The sequence below is a fragment of the Protopterus annectens genome, chromosome 4.part0 (assembly GCF_019279795.1).
Source record: "Protopterus annectens isolate FY-2018-M chromosome 4.part0, PAN1.0, whole genome shotgun sequence".
In the NCBI taxonomy this organism is placed as follows: domain Eukaryota; kingdom Metazoa; phylum Chordata; order Ceratodontiformes; family Protopteridae; genus Protopterus; species Protopterus annectens.
In genome coordinates, this window is record NC_056733.1 from 693,253,260 (window position 1) to 693,272,146 (window position 18,887).

Below are 18,887 nucleotides of genomic sequence, written 5' to 3' on the forward strand. Positions count from 1 at the left end.
CTGTTGCAGTCATTACATTTGGGTATATTCCCAAAGCTATGGATGGGAGGATGGATTTATACAGCATTTGGACTGGCTATAAGGCCCTGCAAAACAGCAGTGGCAAAGCCAGCTCTGGATTTAGAGAAAATTGGTAAATGATAATGTTTGGTGAAAGTAGGAACTGAACTCCAGGTAGCAGCTTCTAGAATATCCCTGGTAGGAACACCTCTGAGAAAGGCTGTAAAAGTAGATGCAGCCCTGGTGGAATGGGATCTGATCCCCTGGGGGATAGGTTTTCCATGGTGCTTATAGCAGAAATTAATACAATGGCTTATCCATTTGGAAATGGTTTGCTTTGAAATAGCCTTTCCCTCTGCCCCTGCAGCAAAAGCTACCAGCAGTTGTTCGGATTTTCTTCGAGATTTAGTCCTGTCCAAGTAAAATCTAAGTTGTCTGTGTACATCCAATGAATGCAGAATCCGTTCCCCCTTGTTCTGTGGATTGGGAAAGAAAGTTGGCAAATGAATGGACTGATTAAGAGCCACACTGGATACCACCTTGGGTGTGAAGGATGGGTTGGTCCTGAGTGACACCCTGTCCGCATGAAAAATAATGAAAGGCTCCACTGCCATAAGGGCCTGTAATTCAGAAATCCTTCTAGCCGAAGTGATTGCTAAAAGGAAGGCTGTTTTCCAGGAAAGAAATTTTAAGTCTGCAGTAGCAGCTGGCTCGAAAAGGAGGGAGAGTGAGTTTCTCCAATACAAAGTTAAGGTCCCAGGCAGGGGTTGGAGCTTTCCTGGGTGGTCTCAAGTTTTTGGCCCCTCTGAGGTACTACTTTAGCACAGGATGAGAGAAGAGGGGAGGTTCTGTGTTGTAATGAGCTGAAATGGCTGAGGCATGTACTTTTATGGAAGAAAAAGACAGGCCCTTGTGAAGCATCTCAGTTAAATATTGTAAAATCTGAGGTAAATTGGGCACTGCTGTGCTTATTCCTTGAGATTGATTCCAGGCACAGAATCTTTTCCATTTATCAGCATAAGATTTTCTAGTACTAGGTCTTCTCATTTCCAAAATTACATCCATCACAGGTTTGCTGAGGGATGCTAAGGGGGAATTTAAGTGATCAGCCAAGCTGCAAGATTCAAAGTTTGGAGCTGAGGGAGCAGAATTTGGTTGTTCTGCTGAGACAGTAAGGAAGGTGTCTGAGGCAGGTGCCATGGAGAAATTTGCGAGAGACTGCGTAGGAGTGGGTACCAGTGTTGGCGAGGCCAGTCTGGAGCAATCAAAATCATTTTTTGTTTTTGTCCTGTTTGACTTTTAGTAGAACCTTGGAGAATAGAGGCAGAAGGGGAAATGCACAGAGTGATAGGTTTTCCCAGGTGAAGGACAGAGCATCCACTTTCCAGGCTTTTTTGTGAGTTCTTGTGCAATATTTGTCCAACTGGTAGTTCTGGGGTGAAGCAAAAAGATCTATGTCTGGACTCCCCCATTTGCGTGTCAACATGTTGAAAATACATGGTTCCAGCTTCCATTCGTGTGGGTCCATGAGATTTGACCATGAACCTGCTTGCGCTCAGGATTAACTGCAACCTGTGGAACTTGTTTAACTTGTTTACTTATGTAATCTCTGTAAATAGTCTGTTTGTAATATGTAATGCTGGTATTATGTAATAGATTGCGGTGGTGGTGCTGCAGTAGAGTTGTCGTCTCACAGCAAGACATTGTCCCGTTCGATTCTCAGCTAAAGCGTCTTCTGTGTGGAGGCATACGTGAATGGGGCGTGCCTTCGTTGAAGGTTGTGCGTCAGGGCTGGTAACCCGGTATGTAAAAATCCACTACCAACCATTAGCGGACCGGAGTTCCGCTGTGGCGACCCCTAACCGGGAAAAGCCGAAAGACACAAACAATGCTGGTATTATGTAATGGTGTATCTGCTTACCCTTGGAGCTTTTCTCCCCCGGCCTCCGCTGAAAATGGACGTGCATCCAGTCGGACTATCCCGGTCAACAAATGTAAAATAAAAAAAAATAAAAATAAAGATTTCTGCTTAGTTCATCTGCCAAGATATTCAGCTTTCCTGGCAGGAATTGAGCTTGTAGTTGTAATTGATAGCTCAAGGCAGTGTTCCACAATGTCATGGCTAGTCTGCAGAGGGGGTAGGAATGTGTACCTCCCTGCTTGTTTACGTACCACCTAACTGTGGTGTTGTCTGTCTTTACCAGTAGTTGTCCTGGATGAAAGTAGTCCTTGAAGGCGGTCAGTGCATTCTGTACAGCTAGCATTTCTTTTTGATTGATATGAAGGTGAATTTGATTTGGACTCCATTTGCCCTGAATGCACTTCCCTGGCAGATGAGCCCCCCATGCATAGTCTGATGCGTCTGTAGTTAGGGTTTGGACGGTAGGGGGTGGTGTGAATGGCAGTCCCTTGTTTTGTTGGCAGGCCTCTGCCCATCATAGGCACTCTAGTTGCAGGTAAGGAATGATAGGAATCATTGTTTCCAGGCTGTGACAATGTTGACTCCATAAACTTTTTAAGTATCACTGAAGTTTCCTCATATGCCGTCTTGCATATGGAATTAGAAGAATGCAGGAGGCCATGAACCCAAAGGCTTGCAGTATTTGTCTTGCAGACTGCAGGGTTTTTGTGGCCACCTGTTTGAAGTAAGTCACCAAATGTAGTTGCTTTTCCTGGTGTAGGGAAAGCCATCTGGGCAGTTGTATTCAAGCTTGCACCCAGGAATGTAATTTTTTGAGAGGGTACCAGTTGTTTCTGTTTATAGTGTACCCTAGACAAATTAGAACCCTTTTTACAAACGCCAGATGTTTTAGGAGAATGGCCTTGTTTTCTGCCTGAATTAGACAATCGCCCAGGTATGGATATATTTGAATGTTTCTTTGCCTGCAAAATGCAATTACTGGAGCCAGGCACGTTGTAAAGACCCTGGGTGCAGTAGATAAGCCAAAGAGCAGTGCAGAGAACTGATAATGCAAGTAGCCTGCTTTGAAGCGGAGGTATCTTCTGCAAAATTCCCTGATTGGGATATGCAGGTAAGCCTCTTTTAAATCTAGAGTTGCCAACCATACATCTTTGCGTAGCATAGGAAGTAACTGAGGAGTCAGCATCTTGAACTTTGCAATGTCCAGAAAGATGTATAGAGTAGACAGGTCCAGAATTGGACGCCATGATTTGTCCTTTCTGGGTACCAGGAAAAGTCTGGAATAGAAACCTTGTCCCTTTTCCTCCTCTGGTACTAGTTGAATAGCCCCCATGTTTAAGAGGGAAAGTACTTGTTTCTGGGCCTCTGCCCACTGATTTGGAGGCAGGTCTGCCCATCTGCTTGGAATTGGCAACGTGTGAAAATGAAATCTGTATCCCTGGGATACTATATTTAAAACCCATTTGTCCTGGGTTATAAGATGCCAGTTTTTTGCATGAAAAGTCATTTTTACCCCCAAAGGGGCAGCTAAAAGGTAAGTGCTTGGTAGTCCTAGAGCAGATGTGTCCAACCTGCGGCCCACGGGCCACATGTGGCCCTCAACATCTTAACTGCAACATCAATGGACACATGCCCCAAAACACTTTTTTGCTTTGTGTTTTCCGCTCCCGTGACCTGTAACGCTAATGTCAATGTGCGCATGCGCCAAGGCACCCTTCTAGTTTTTTGTGCCAAAAAAGGGTCAGTGTACTTACGCCATTATTTTGCGCCGAACAATCAGTGTGTGTGTTCTCGCTGAAGAGGAACTCATGTATATATTTGCCGCCGTTGCCTTTGAAAGGGACAGCACTTACCTGTGTTAACAGGTAAGTACGGAGTGAGTGCATGCATGAAAATAGAATTGTGTGTGTGAAAGTAGAAGAAAAGTGTGTGTGTGTGTGTGTGTGTGTGTGTGTGTGTGTGTGTGTGTGTGTGTGTATATATATATATATATATATATATATATATATATATATATATATGTATGAGTGTATATGTGTGCATGACAGAGAGAGACGCATGCACAGAGGCTAACAATGATCAGTCTACCTACTGAACACAAAAAAGTTAGCTTACAAATATATCGTACATTAAAGTACACTTTAAATTGCGGCTTTCCTGACAGGGAGAGTGTTGTTTGAACATGAACTCATACCTCTTAACTGTATGGATTTTCAAAGAATGTCTGGATTTTTGCCTCATCTTCCTATTTGTGTCTTTTGCTTAGGAAATAAAAGTAATCATCCAAGGTAATGCAATTCCAGGGAGTAACACTGAGACAGCGGCCTAGGGTTAATGGGTCAGTAGTGGATTGACTATGTGGGACTGTAGCATATAAAGTTGTATTGTTTTTTCAGACAAACAAAAAAGCACCTAGTACTGTTTGCACCTAGTACTGTTTTTTCATTGGTGGGTTCTAAGCAGTGGTACAACAGTAATCATAGCTTTGGTGGATCATCAATACTGGCAAATCAAGTGTCATTTTTTAAATGTTGGGGGTTTTAGTGTGTGTGTGTGTGTGTGTGCTTATGTGTTGGGAGTGCTGCAACAGTAGATGATTATTAAAGACAGAGACTTACAGACTGTGGAGAATATGTTTGTTTCAAAACCTGATACTTGCATACGCATGCCAAAAGTAGATTTTTTAAGACATAGCTTCTTGCCATTTACAGTGGATGGATATTTACATTTAATGGACAATGCTAGCAGTAATAGTGTAGGCCTGTGTGGTTCTGAAGGATGCCAAGTCTACCACTGTCAATGTCTTGTAAAGTGACCTGGAAATGGATATTGGGATGTTACTGAAAAAATATAATAAGTGGGCTTAGAAATATAGTTTAATTAAACAAAGTGTACTTTCAATTTACAGGCCATAATTTAATTTATTTCAGGTAGTCCAGATCCTGGTAGATTGTATACCATTAGACTTAATTAAGGAGAGCCGTCATTCTAGGGAAATAAGCAGCCCTAGTTTCAGTGAAAGCTCTGTGGTTGCTTGCAGGTAGGAAAGTTGCAGGATGTTGATGCAATGTGTTTTATTTATTATTTTTAATGCATTTGTCATGTCAAAGCATGGTTTTCTTTGTTACAAAAGAAGGCAGGACTGAATGAGCCATATAATGTTTAACTGACAATAATGGGATAGAAAGATTATAAGTGATGTATAATATTTGCAGCTACAGTTGTTTCAATGGCGTCTATAATACATAACTATTTTTGGGCATGTGTCCCACTTTTATTTTTCGCTTTGTCCAGATTTCTTGCTCTAAGGTTGAGAGGTATGGTTCCATACTAAATCAGAAGGTTGTATTTACCTTGGAAGACTTTTCAGCATAATTATGAGAAACAGAGCCTTTTTAATATGTCTGCTTATTTCCAATATAAACTGCCATGTAAACTTGCAAATAACCTTCTTATTAAGCTACTTTACTTCTTTTGGAATTGACAGGTATGATTCATCAGTTCGGACGTAAGCATAGAGTGCTAATGTGACTGATTTCTTGCAGCAGTCTGTGGTTTACATATCACAATAACTTTTCTGTGTTTCTGGGTGTGTAATCAATTTAACAGTTTTAAAGATGTTTTCCAAAAATAAATAAATACATAATAAATAAAAAATAATCCTCTCTACACTGAGCTATTGACAAAGTCTGGGAATTAGATTTTTTTCAAAAGCGAAGGTCAGCATTACAGCTCAGTAAACTGTCAGTCTGTGAATTACTTCTGCACAAATTAAAATGTCTGAATGTCAAATGGCTTTAGATTGGAGGGAAGTTTATTTTTATTTATTTTATTTTACATTTGTTTACCGGGAAAGTCAGATTGGACACAGGTCCATTTTCAGTGGAGGCCCGGGGAGAAAAGATCCAAAAATAACACAAAACAATTTAATATAATACATGTGAGAGAGCGAGAGACAGCAAATCATGGATGTAGTACTCATACAATATGGCAGAGATTACATCTCGTAACAGTGAGAATCACTGAGGTACAGAATAAACATAAAAACATTTTTTTATTTACAGTTATAATTACAGCAAGGCAAATATCAATGAGTTAAGTTTTCAGTAGAAAGTTGTTTGCACTTAGATGAAGCTCTGAAACAATCTTTTGGTATGGATTAACCTGGGTTTGACACAAGTTATATGTTTACACCAGTATGTAGCATTGGTTTTCTTATTGATTTACTTTCTTCAGAGCAGTTGTTTGTTGATTTATTGATGGTCCTTTTGGTGGTGGGAAATTGCATGGATGAATCCATCTCTATTATGATTTTTTTTCAGATATTTTGACTCCCAGACAATTTCATTCAGTGAGTGGGGGTCATGTGATTACTGAGGTTGCCTATTTTACAAGTAGGGGCTTCTTTTTGTGTGTGTGTGTGTGTGTGTGTGTGTGTGTGTGTGTGTGTGTGTGTGTAAGAGAGAGATTTAATATGTATACTGAATATATTTTTGCAAATGGAATTCTTAGTTAAACAGGCCCCTCTTCATGGGCAAGTAGACTTGAGTAACCAATATTAGATCTTAGCCATCCAGCTGGGAAAGGTTAGTATGTGGATTTTCCATCTGGTTTGATGAAGGCTATGCTACTTAACCAAGGACTACATTTATGGCTATCCATCCAGCCATCCAGTTGTCGTGTTGCTGAACTACATTGTTTGATAATGAGAGGAACTTTTTACAGAAATTGAAGGATTTTGTGTCAAGAACCTGTCCATACAAAGTAGCTTGTTTGTGTTGCAGTGAAGACTGTGATCTTTGTAGTGAGCATTTTAAATATAACCAGTATTTCTGAGGTAGACGAAGTCTCTTAAGGCAGGATCTTTCTTAGCCTGGAAAGCAAGCCAGTGATGAAATTTACAGGGGCCAGTGAGAGACAGAGGAAAGCAAGAAGCTTTTTAGTCTGTTTGGATAACTAAGTGAACTTAGTCCTTTGACCTTTTTTGTCAGAAATGGTTGTAGTCTTTCTTTTGGCAGGGGGTTTTGCTGAGGCACATGCCAAAAGGGGCATTGCACTCAATAATGACTCTTGTAAAGGAAGAATACAGGGATGTTATGACCTCCTTGTCACTGGATGAGATACCCTTACTAATGAAGTCGGCCATGTAAAAAGCTTTCCATACAACGGAGGCAACGTGGTGGTCAAAAGTCAGGTTTCTATCAACCTGGGTGCCCAAGTACCATACGACTGATTGCGTGGTTACAACATTGTAATTAATGTGATAATTTGTGGGGACATCACTCTCCCCGAAGGGGATGATGATGCATTTTTTGGCATTAAGCTTGAGGCCACATTTCTGGCACCAGTTATTTGTTTGAGTGAGACCCTCTTGTAGCTTATTCAGAATTTTTATTAAGTCAGTAATGTGAATTCTTTACTTTATTGCAAATTTGTTGGGTTATTTTTGTGGATTATAGTATTGTAGGACTGCTGATGTTGACATTTTACGTAGTTGGACTGCTGGAGTGGTTTTCCCAGTGAGAAATGCTAGTGCTGTAGTGAATAGAATGACAAATAGAATTTTAAGGCAAATATTAGGCATTTATTACATTTATTCATTGTTCAAATGCACCTACAGTACAGCCAGGAGTTTGACTGTGGTCTTCCGCAGCAACAAAAGAGTTAACTGTATGATATATTTTATATGCGGCCCCAAGACCATTTCTGTTCACTCAATGCGGCCCCAGCAAGCCAAAAGGTTGGACACCCCTATTCTAGAGGAAAGTCATTGAGACTGCTTACCATAGGGAGGTGTCTTGTTGCTTCCAGATTTGGAAGAGGAGGCACACCATTGCTTAGCTCTGAAAGTCCCTTGTGACTAAAACCTGGTGCCTTTGGAATGTCTGGGTTTGATGTGAGTGGCTCTGGAAGGAACTGGAAATGACCAGTTCTTAGTAGGCCAGTACCTACTAAATCTTGGAGGTTGCACTTGTAAGAAATCTTTTACAGTTTGCATAGATTTAGCTTTATCTTCCATCTTTTTAGAACTTCTTCAGTATTACTACCAAAGAGACGGTCCTGTTGCGAAGGAGCATCCAACAATTTTGCTTTAACATCAGCAGGCAGAGATTGCTCTTTGAGCCAAGCATGCCTTCTAAGCACAGACCCAGTTACAGCAGCCCTGCAAGAGGCCTCCAAAGAATCAAAACCACATTGCAAAGTATGTTTTCCAACTTGTTCAGCTGAAAGCAATAAACCCTGTAAATCTTTATTTTCCACACAGTCAGAAATCAACATCATTTTCTGTTTAAGCAGTCCCATGATATGCTGCTGATATTTTAGCATATGGAATTGACAGCTTAAAGCCCCGATTGCCAAGGTTGCAGAAGTATAGACCTTCTTATCCCATCTATCCAGTGCCCTGGAATCTCTATCAGAAGGGGTAGGATTTTTAGCAGTAGAAGCCTTAATGCCCTTGGGGGCCCTGAGAAATGGTTTCAGGATCCGCAACAGGATTTTTGAAAAGGAATTTGTGGGAGTCAAGAACCCTATAGTATCTTTCTGGCTTACAAGGAGCCAGAGGTAGAGAATCCGGAGCCATACTAGATTCTGAAAACACATTATTAACAATGTCTAGAACAGGAAGTATAGCCAAAGGCCTATGCTGAGGAAGAAGAAGAAAATCCCTAAGCCTCTTTTTAGATTCAGAAAAATCCCGACTTTCCCAGTGGAAGTGTTCCCTTAAGGTATGTAAAGTTTCCCCAAAAGAAAAATCTTCAGGGGGAGAATCAGAAGGAATGGAATCCTCTGCATCAGAGTCCTCATAAGTAGGTATAGACAAATCCTGTTCATTAGAAGAGTCAGAGGAAATAGAATCCTGTTCAGAAGATTCATAATCAATTTCAACTCTAGGCCTCTTAGAAGGGGGGGTTAGCTACCCCTGATTAGAGTAATTAAATCTTCAGCCATTTTGATCATTTGTTTTTTAGGCATAGAGGCCTGCACATGTGGCCTGGGCATCATTTTTTTAGACACAGATCAAGATTTTGGCCTTAATAATGAAGATGGTGTCTGTCGGTTTAATATACAAATCTATAGGCCTGAATACACCCTCAGAAGCTGGTGCCTGCACAGCTGCTCCGGACCCATCCAAGGTAGAGACATCCGCAGGTTCCATAACTGAAGCATCTCGCAGCATACCGGACTCCGAATGGGTCTCAGTAGAGGCCTACGAATCAGAAGTAGCGGGCATAAGGGGCTGCAAAAGCGCCTCAATGAGTACCGGCGAACTGGCGACTGGCTTAGAAGCGTCATCGGCAGTTTTGGACCTCAACGGCCTGTCTCTATCTTTTTCTTTGTGCTTTTTAGGTATTCCAGTAGTCGGATTGCTAACAGATGTAATTTCTGGATAATTAAACCATGATCCAAAATATTTAGAAGCAAAAATGTACCGACAACGGATAGTGTGCTGATTAAATAAAGTACAGAACCGGCAACAAGGTACATCGTGGTCAGGGCCTAGGCAAGGAATACAGTACAAATGGAAATCCTTATGAGGTATTTGCTTCCCACAAGTAATACAATTATTAACTTTTACCGACATCGGAAGGAGCAAGCAAAGGTTTCCCCAATGGGGTACTTAGCTTTTTAGTTGAAGACTTCGGTTCTGAAACTCGAAAATGAAAATTTCAGGAGTCGGCAGACCGGCACTTGTGAACTGCTTCTGCTTCGGGCACCGTGCGGCAAGAAAGACTGATGTAATGACATCGGCTGCATGTTTTATACCCCTGACATCATGGAAGAAGGGACAGCATCCGACGCAGGACCCAAGACTTTGTTAATCAGGCCGACTGAGGACAACCTGCCAGCAGATTACCCAAATGTAATGACTGCAACAGTGAAACACGAAGAACATCAGTGGTCACTGCCGAAGAGGTCTGAATCAGTTCAATGATCATCAGCACCGAGTCACTTTCAGCACTGAAGGTGCTGATACTGTCACTTTTAGTACTTTGGCTTTCAGTTCCGAGGATACCATCGGAACCTGTGGTTTTTGGGGCTTTACTTCATGTGCTGAAGGAGAGTTTGGCACAGAGTGGCTTCTTTTCTTGACGTCTGGCTTCAGAGATTTTGAAGTCTCAGCCTTAGATAGGGCTTCACTAAAAAAAAATTTCAGCAAGCCTTTTAAGATGAATTTACTGCGCCTCTCTGCTAAAGTACGGTCACTAAAGCCCTGACAAAAAACAAACAGATCAAATGTGTATATAGCACACAAGTAAAGAACAACAGGAACTCAACCAAAGGAATAAAGATTCCTTGTAACATCTACTAGATTTCCCAAAGAACTGGATAGGGGAAGAGGGACGGGAAGGTTAATGGAATGAAAATGGACAACACAGACAGAACTTTATGGTAAGAACAAAACTTCTTTATCTGATGTTGTCCACTTCATTCCATTAACCTGTGGGACAGAGTCCCCAGCTACTATAATCCAGGGCAGCTATCAAGGAAGGATACTCCAGAGTACAGCAGAACCAAAGGCACGTCTACTCCTGGATATGATGTCCAATTTGTAATGCATAATGAAAGTATAGAAGTTTGACCAAGTAGCAGCAGCACAAATGTCTTCAATAGAAACTCTACACCAAAAGGTCTGAGACATGGTCATGGACCTTGTAGAATGAGCACTTTCCAGACCTGGTAAAGGAATACCTTTGGAAGAATAAATAAATGTAATATAGTCTTTCAACCATCTTGCTAAAGTAACTGTGGTAACTGCTCCACCTTTCTTAGCATTGGAAAAACACACAAATAGCTGATCACACTTTCTGAAGGGCTCGATTCTATGGATAAAAAAACAAAGCTGCCTATGAACATCAAGCAGATGTAAAGTGTACTCAGCAAAAAAGACTGGTAGATTGATTGACTGATTAATGTTACTCTCTTTAGTCACCTTGAGTAAAAATAAAGTATTAGTACACAGGGTTACTCTGTCTTTATGGAAAATCAAATCTGGAAATTTTGCAGAAAGGGCTTGGAGCTCAGACACTCCTCCTGGCCGAAGTAATGGCTACTAGAAACAGGGTCTTCCAGGAAAGAAATTTCAAATCCACGGTGGCTGAGGGTTTGAAAGGGGGATGGACTAAAGCTTGCAGAATCATAGTAAGATCCCACAGGGGAGCAGGATCTTTGACTGGTAGCCGGAGCAAAAAAGTGCCCCTGAGAACCCCTTTAGACAGTTTTGAAGAAGCAAGAGATAAGGACTCAAAACCAAAGTGAAAGTTGGAAATAGCAGCTAGTTGAATTTGACAGTAGAGTTAGCTAGCACCATCCTTGAAAAGGGAAGCCAAATCTAATACGACTGACTCTGGGGCTGTAAAGGGATCTGTTTGTGTTCAGCCCAAAAAGAAAAAATCTTCCATTTGCTCTTGTAAATTTTTCACGTGGAAGCCCTATGGAACAAAATCAATATTTCTTGAACAGGAGGAAGAAAGCAGTGGTGATCATTGGAAGTGGAGAAACCATGTGACTAATCTCTGGCCCTAAATGTCCAGATGTGGATGCCCTAACAGATGAGAGAGCAGATCTGGACTTGGATCCAACTTCATCAGGGGGCAAACCAGATGAACCAGGTTTGTTGAGGCCAAACAGGAGCAATGAGGATTATTTTGCTTCGCAACCAGAGAGCTTTCTGTAGGAACTTAAGAATCAATGGAAGGGGGGGAAAGGCACACAGCAGACCGGAGGGTCAAGCATGAACAAGAGTGACCCTGGGGGGGACTGTCCCAGAGGACGGAATCAAGGCAAAATGCCTGCTGTATTTGTTGTTGAAAGGGGACACAGAGATAGCAGCAGGGATGACCCCATTTCTAAAAGATCTTGTCTGCAATGGACTGATTCAGGAATCACTTGTGAGGCATCTGCAACACTTGCTCGGCTGAGCCTGTCAGTAAAAATGTTGGGAGTCCCCCAGAAGGTGCAATGCTATCAGAAAGAGGTTGGAGGAAATCGCCCACTGCCACACCGCCATCACTTCTCAACATAGGGGATAAGACCAGGTCTCCCTGTCTGTTGATATACCAAACCACAGACATGTTGTCCGTTTGGATTGCAACAGTCCCCTGAGGAAGAAAGTTGCCTAGTTCGTACAATGCTAGAAGAACCGCTCTCATCTTGAGTATACTGATATGCAATTTGGTTTCCAGGGGCATCCATGTGCCTTAAGACTGACCGGCCCAGACAATGCCCTCCCACCCCAACTGGAAGGCATCTGTGGTCAATGTGACGACTGGGGGGGGGGCATCCTTGAGTGATTTCCAGGGATGAATCCACTAAAGCAGAGACTCCTTGATCACATGAGACAGGCTGATGGGAAGATTCAAAGGATTCCGGAGAAGCAACCACTGTACTGCCAAGGTCCACTGAAGTATTCACATGTGGAAATGTGCCACTGGAAGGAGGGTTATGGTTGCTGCAATAGAGCCGACTTCCCTAAGAGCTAGGTAGGCCAGGGGTCTTGAAACAATCATGATCTGGCTGATGTGAAACTTTAGATTTGACACCCTGTCCATTGTAAGGTAAGCATAAGATGCTCTTGTGTCTAGACAGGCCCCTATGAAGTCTATGGCTTGTACTGGATCCAGCTGTGACTTCTGTAAGTTGACGATTATCCCCAGGGTTGAAGCTAAGCTGAGGAAGCAATTGCAGACTTGAAGAACTAGATGCCTAGTTGGGGAGATCAGGAGCTAGTCATCCAGATATGGAAATATCTGATAATCTTGCAGTCGGAGATGAGGTGCAACTACTGCTAGACATTTCATAAACAACCTGGGAGCTATGATGAGACCAAACGGAAGCACCCAGAACTGGTAGTGACTGGCTCCCAGCCTGAAACGCACAAAAGGCCTGGAGTACCTGTCCATTTTGATATGGTAATACGCATCCTTGAGGACTATACAGCACATCCAATCGCCCATCTTTAGGAGAGGTAAGATGGATTGAATTGTGACCATTCTGAACTTTGTGTGCTTCACTGACTTGTTCTGAGAGATCAGATCCAAGATAGGTCATAGGTCCCCTGTTTTTTTGGGTACTAAAAAGAATCTGGAGTAAACGCCTGATCCAACTTGATCAGGGGGACCGCTTGGATGACTTTTTTACAAATGCTTTCTTATTTCTTGGGCCACGTCCTCCCTCTAACTGGGTGGAACATCAGGGAGGCAAAAATTTTGTTTGGGAACGTTGGAAAAGGGAATGAAGTATCCTCCGGATATGATCCATTTGTCGTTTGTGATGGCCTCCCAGACTTCTGGTTGCAAGGAGAAACATCCCCCAACTGCTTACAGAGGACAGCAGTTGAGCAACAGTTCAGGATAACTGAAAAGGCGTGTCTGGGGCAAGTTCCTGTTATCCTTGATTCTGTGGACCCCCTTAGCCGCACCGGTGGCGACTCCCATTCTGACCATATCTCTCTCTGCCTTGGGGGAAAAGTCTCCTTGAGTGTCTTGGAAATGACCCTGTGACTTCCAAAACCACGTCTTCTTACGTCCACACTGGTTCCTGGAGAAGGTCCACTGTGAAGTAGGAAAATGGATACCAATGGCACACAGGGTCTTACCATCTTTCTCACTCTGGGTTAAAGTTTCACATACCATGGGTCCAAACCAAGTGGAGCCATGAAAGGGGGCATTAATAAAGGACTGTTTGAAAGGCTCTGCAAAAATCGCACAGCCTCATCCAGGCATGGCACCGTATGACAATACCAGAACCATCAGTCCTTGAAGTATACTCCACAGCGTGAGAGATAAGCCTCATGGATGCAGTAGCTAAGGAGTGTAGGGTGGACAGCCTAGAGGAAAAGGACTCCTGTTCCTTGGTAGGCATAGACCCTGGGACAGAGCTAGAAAGTTCCTTGACTAAGTCCCTTTGTAGCCAGGTAAAATGCGACAAATAGTTCAACATACAGAGCGCAAAGGTAGTCAACAACCACAGATAAAACCAGTAATGTAAAGAAAACAAACACTGGCCGGTGAGACTGGATACAAAGTTTAATTAGCGCTTTCTTCTGTTGTTACACTTGACTTCCTCAGATTAAAACATAAATTATTCATACATCACTTCCTTTTAAAGCCAGGCGAAGTCATATATCATTAAAGCAAAATGCACCTAAAAATCACTCGTTTTAGTTGTTATTATACATAGCTAAATGTCACCTTATAAAATGCATTAAAAACCATACTTCTTTATTTACATATTGCATTTAGCCCATCAGCCCTTTGCCAAATCTGTCCAACATCCAGGATTCTCAATTCGAGGGATGGACAGAGGAGCTTTCATGAGCCAGCTCATTCTTGGTGGCTGCTGTCACAACCATGGCATCTATGAGAATTCATTTAGTCCAGAAAGCTTTGTCAGCTGGGGCACTCAAAATTCTGTCGGCACGGTTAGGGACTGGTTCCACTGCATCCAGCTCCTTCCAGGCCCTCGATGACACCTGCTAGATGAGTGGATCAGCTGGGGAGGGGGGGAAATACCCAGGTAGTAGATGGGCCAGCCCCGAAAGTCTCCCACAGTACCAATTCCTCCGGGAAAGGGTTTTGGGTAGACCAATCACCCTTCTGGTGAAGGATTTCAAGAATGCCTCTGAAGGTGACCTCGTCTGGTGGTGATTTGGGAGACCCTTCACCTTCCTCAAAATCGGTACCTGTAGTGAGGGACTTTGTAGGGGAATCCATGTGCCTTCTTTTATATGATCTCTTCTGAGGGACCTCCTCGGGAGGACACTCAGGGCATGTGTCAAAAGAAGCTTGGGAATCCACAGAGGGAATGGTGTGGAGGCCTTCCAGGACCAGCTGTCAATGTTTCAGACACAGTTCCAGCATGAGGCGGGGGAATTTCTGTTGAAGTAAGTGCCAAGGATCTCCTAGGAATGGAGAGGATCCTCTCCACAACCTCGAATGCGGAAGGATTCCAAACTACCTCCCGGACAGAATAGGCCTACTGTTTCGGGGGGGGGGGGGGTCAGAGCTCAGCTGTCAAAGGCCAAGGCCCTGAGGGGAAGAGATGGGTCCAAAACCTTTGAAGTCCAGGTCAACCCCCCAGAACCGACTTCAGCGCTACGGCTCTGAGACACACTCAAAACTGAAGCAGCCAGAGCCAAGCAAGCCGGGGAGAATGTTGGAGGCAAAGAAGAGATCTCCATCAGCTCAACACCCCAGTACCAGGACCCAACGGAACACACAACTCCAAAACAAGGGGTCTAATCAGAAAAGGAGCTACTAGTTGGAACAGGGAAAGCCTCATGAATCCGGATCCAGAGAGAGTAGACATAAGCCCCATCTGGATCTGTGTCTCAAGAAATTGCCTCATGCGCTTGCCAGCCAACATCTTTAGAAGACAAACTTCGGGAAGACCCAGATGAAGTAGTAGAAGGGGGTCTGGAGGATTTCCATGGGGAATAGTACGGACACTTCCTGGTATGCACATGCAGGGAAGACCCCAACGCTGACAGAGTAGGAACTGATGCCGTGAGAGCACCACTCGGCACCACATCAAATGAGATCAGAGCCAAGCAAGCCGGCTCTAAAAGTTCGTCTTCTTCCTGGGCGGCTCCAAGGAAGACTGCGTGGGAGACAGTCTCCTGGACTCCCGGGACTCTCTGGGCTTTTTTGAAGGGGGTTGAGCCCCCGATATAGAACGTATCCCCGAGGTGGCAGAAGGAGGAGTAACCCTTTTAAAATGAGTTTACTCCTACTGTCCGCCAGCACCTGGGAATGAAAAGCCTTGCAAATCTTACACAGGGCATCCAAATGATGAGGCCCCAAAGTGTACATGCACTCCCCGTAGGCATCAGATAAAGGGATCTTCTGCCAACAGGAAGTGCACTTCTTAAAGCCTAATGACTTCTGATTGGCCACAAAGAAAGAGAAAGTAAGAAAAAGGGCAGAAGAAAGAAAAGTTTTTTTTTTCAGACCTAATGGACAGAAATCTGAAAACTAGACAGGAAAAAAATAGAAAGCGACAGCTAGGAAAGAAAAAAGAAAGTACAGTTGTGCACACTTACCATAAATGTATATGTTTGAGTGTAATTACTGTTGCAGTCATCACATTTGGGTTATCCCTGCCAGTGTAGCCCTCAGCCAGCCCGAAAACCAGAGGCTTGGCCCTTGATCTCTCCTCCCTTATTTTGATCAGTACCTTGGGAATAAGGGGCAGAGGAGGGAACGCATACACAAAGAGGGAGTTCCAGGGGAAGGTCAAGGCATCCACCTTCCATGTTAGGAGGGGATACTCCCTGGTACAGAACTTTTGCAGCTGGTGGTTGAGGTGCGAGGCAAAGAGATCCACCTCCGGAGTCCCCCACTCCTGAGTGATTTGCAGAAAGATTTCCATGTGGAGCTGCCATTTGTGGGGGGGCCAGTAAATTTCTGCTTAGGTGGTCTGCCAGGGTGTTGTGACCCCTGGTAGGTATTGGGCAATTAGGTGTAGACCCATGGAGGTGGCTGTCAGCCAGAGGCTCATGGCTAGCCTGCACAGAGGGTAAGTTTGGGTCCCCCCGTTTGTTGACATACCACATTACTGTGATGTCTGGTTTTATAAGGAGAACCTTTGGCCTGAGATGGGGTTTAAAGGACGTCAGAGCCTTTTGTACTGCCATCATTTCTTTCTGATTGATGTATTTGTGAAGGTGCTGGGCATCCCAAAGATGTTGGGTGCACCTGCCTGCTAGGTGAGCACCCCAAGTAAAGTCTGAGGCGTTGATGGTGATGGTCTGGCCGGTAGGGCGGAGGATGAAGGGAAGACCATTGTTCTTGGCAGAGGCCTCTGCCCACCAGAGATACTTGGTCCTTAAACATGGGATCAGAGGGAGAGAGGTCTCTAGAGACTGAGAGTGCTGGCACCTAAGGTTCTTTAGATACCAATGAAGTTTTCTCATGTGAAGCCTGGCCAGAGGAATTAGAAGGATGCAAGATGCCATGTATCCCAGGGCTTGCAGGAACTTCCTCGCAGTGAGGTGACTTCTGGAAGCCAGCTAGGTAAAGTAGAAGGGCAGGAAGCTCTGCTTTTCTGTGGATAGGAAGGCCATTTGGGATGCTGTGCCTAGCACAGCTCCCAAGAAAATGATCTTCCTGGTGGGATTTTGCTTTGATTTCTTCACGTTGATGATGAACCCTAGGGAAGTTAGAAGGGATTTGACAAAGAGAAGTCCCTGGAGCAGCTTTTCTTTGCACTCTGACTGAATGAGGCTGTTGTCCAGGTAAGGGTAAATCTGTATATTTCTCGGTCTGCAAAAATGCTATGGCCGGGGCTAAGCATTTGGTGAATACTCTGGGTGCAGTAGATAAGCCAAAGGGCAGCGCAGAGAACTGAAAGTGTTGTGATCCTGCTCTGAAGCACAGGAATTTCCTGCAGGATTCCCTGATGGGGATGTGGAGGTAGGCATCTTTTAGGTCTAAAGTCACTAGCCAGGCATTTGTTTGTTAGCATAGGCAGCAGCTGCTGCAAAGTTAGCATTTTGAATCTGGGGACCACCAGGGAGGTGTTCAGAATGGATAGATCCAGGATGGGGCGCCAAGTGCCCTCTTTTCTGGGAACAAGGAATAGTTTGGAATAAAAGCCTTTGCCTGTTTGATCTGAGGGGACATGTTCTACTGCCCCTTGGGATATGGCAGATTGGACCTGTTTCAATGCCTCTACCCACTGATTTGGAGATAAGTCTGGGTACCCTCTTGGAATTGGGAGTTCGCTAAAAGAGAATTTGTATACCTGAAAAAAAGAAGTTACGTATTCACCATAACATTCCTTCATTCTTACATATGGATTCGGAGCTGATCCTCGGCTCCAACTCGGCCTATTTACAAGCTAGAAGTCTTCTAGCTGGCTCGTGGCTAGGTAGGTATCCCATGGTGCACCAGTACAATCCCCAGATCTTGTCTGCTGCTAACTAGAAGAGATAATAACAAAAATACCAACAAAGCCAATACTAAAAAGTCTCCATAAAAAAGGATAATGTTTTTTCTGTCTCCAGGTACTTCCAGGCTGGGGGTAGGAGGGTGGGTTTGTAAGAATGAAGGGTGAGATGGACTACAAACATGGAACATTATGGTGAGTGCATAACTTTTTTTATGTTCTGTAGTCCTATCTCATCTTCATTCTTACATATGGGACAGTGTCCCTAGCGCATTATTCTTGGGTGGCTCAAGGAAAAATACTCCTGAGTACCGTGGAACCAAATGATGCTCTACCCCTGGAGGTTAAATCCAATTTGTAATGAGTAATAAACGTGTGAGGGGTAGCCCACGTAGCTGCTGCACAAATATTATTAAGTGGGACCCTGGCTTGAAAGGCTGCAGAAGTAGACTGAGATCTGGTAGAATGAGCCTTGATTTTAAATGGTAAAGGTCTACCCTCAGAATTGTAAACATAAGCTATACACCTAGAAATCCAATTAGAGAGTGTTACTTTGGAAACTGGTGAGCATGACCTGGATTTGGAGAAGGAAATAAAAACGTAAATGTCTATGGACATCCAGCTGGTGAACCCTGTATTCAGCTGCGATGGAATGATTTGGAAAGAACACCGGAAGTTCTACGGATTGATTCAAGTTGGCATGGGAACAGACCTTGGGGACAAAAGAGGGATTAATACGAAGGGACACCCTGTCTTTGTGAAAAATCAGATAAGGGAGTTCAACAGACAATGCTTGCAACTCTGACACCCATCTGGCTGACGTGATAGCCACCAGAAACAATGTCTTCCAAGACAGGAATTTCAAAGAGGATGAATGAGACGGCTCAAAGGGCAGAGAAGTTAATTTGGATAACACAAAATTTAAATCCCATGAGGCAACAGGTTCTTGAAAGTGGGGTCTTAAAGTGGCACCTTTAAGGAAAGTTTTGCACAGCTTATGTGACATCAGATTAGAATCTGGAAAACCTAGATGAAAATTTGAAACTGCTGCCAATTGAACTCTGATAGTGGCAGC

General features: G+C 43.7%; 1 protein-coding gene across 5 annotated transcripts in view; it reads right to left on the minus strand.

The window, feature by feature from the left end:
- KDM2B (lysine demethylase 2B) overlaps positions 1-18,887 on the minus strand; it is a 3,837,686-nt gene that overhangs the window by 3,364,956 nt on the left and 453,843 nt on the right. The gene's annotated exons all lie outside the window — the stretch shown is intronic.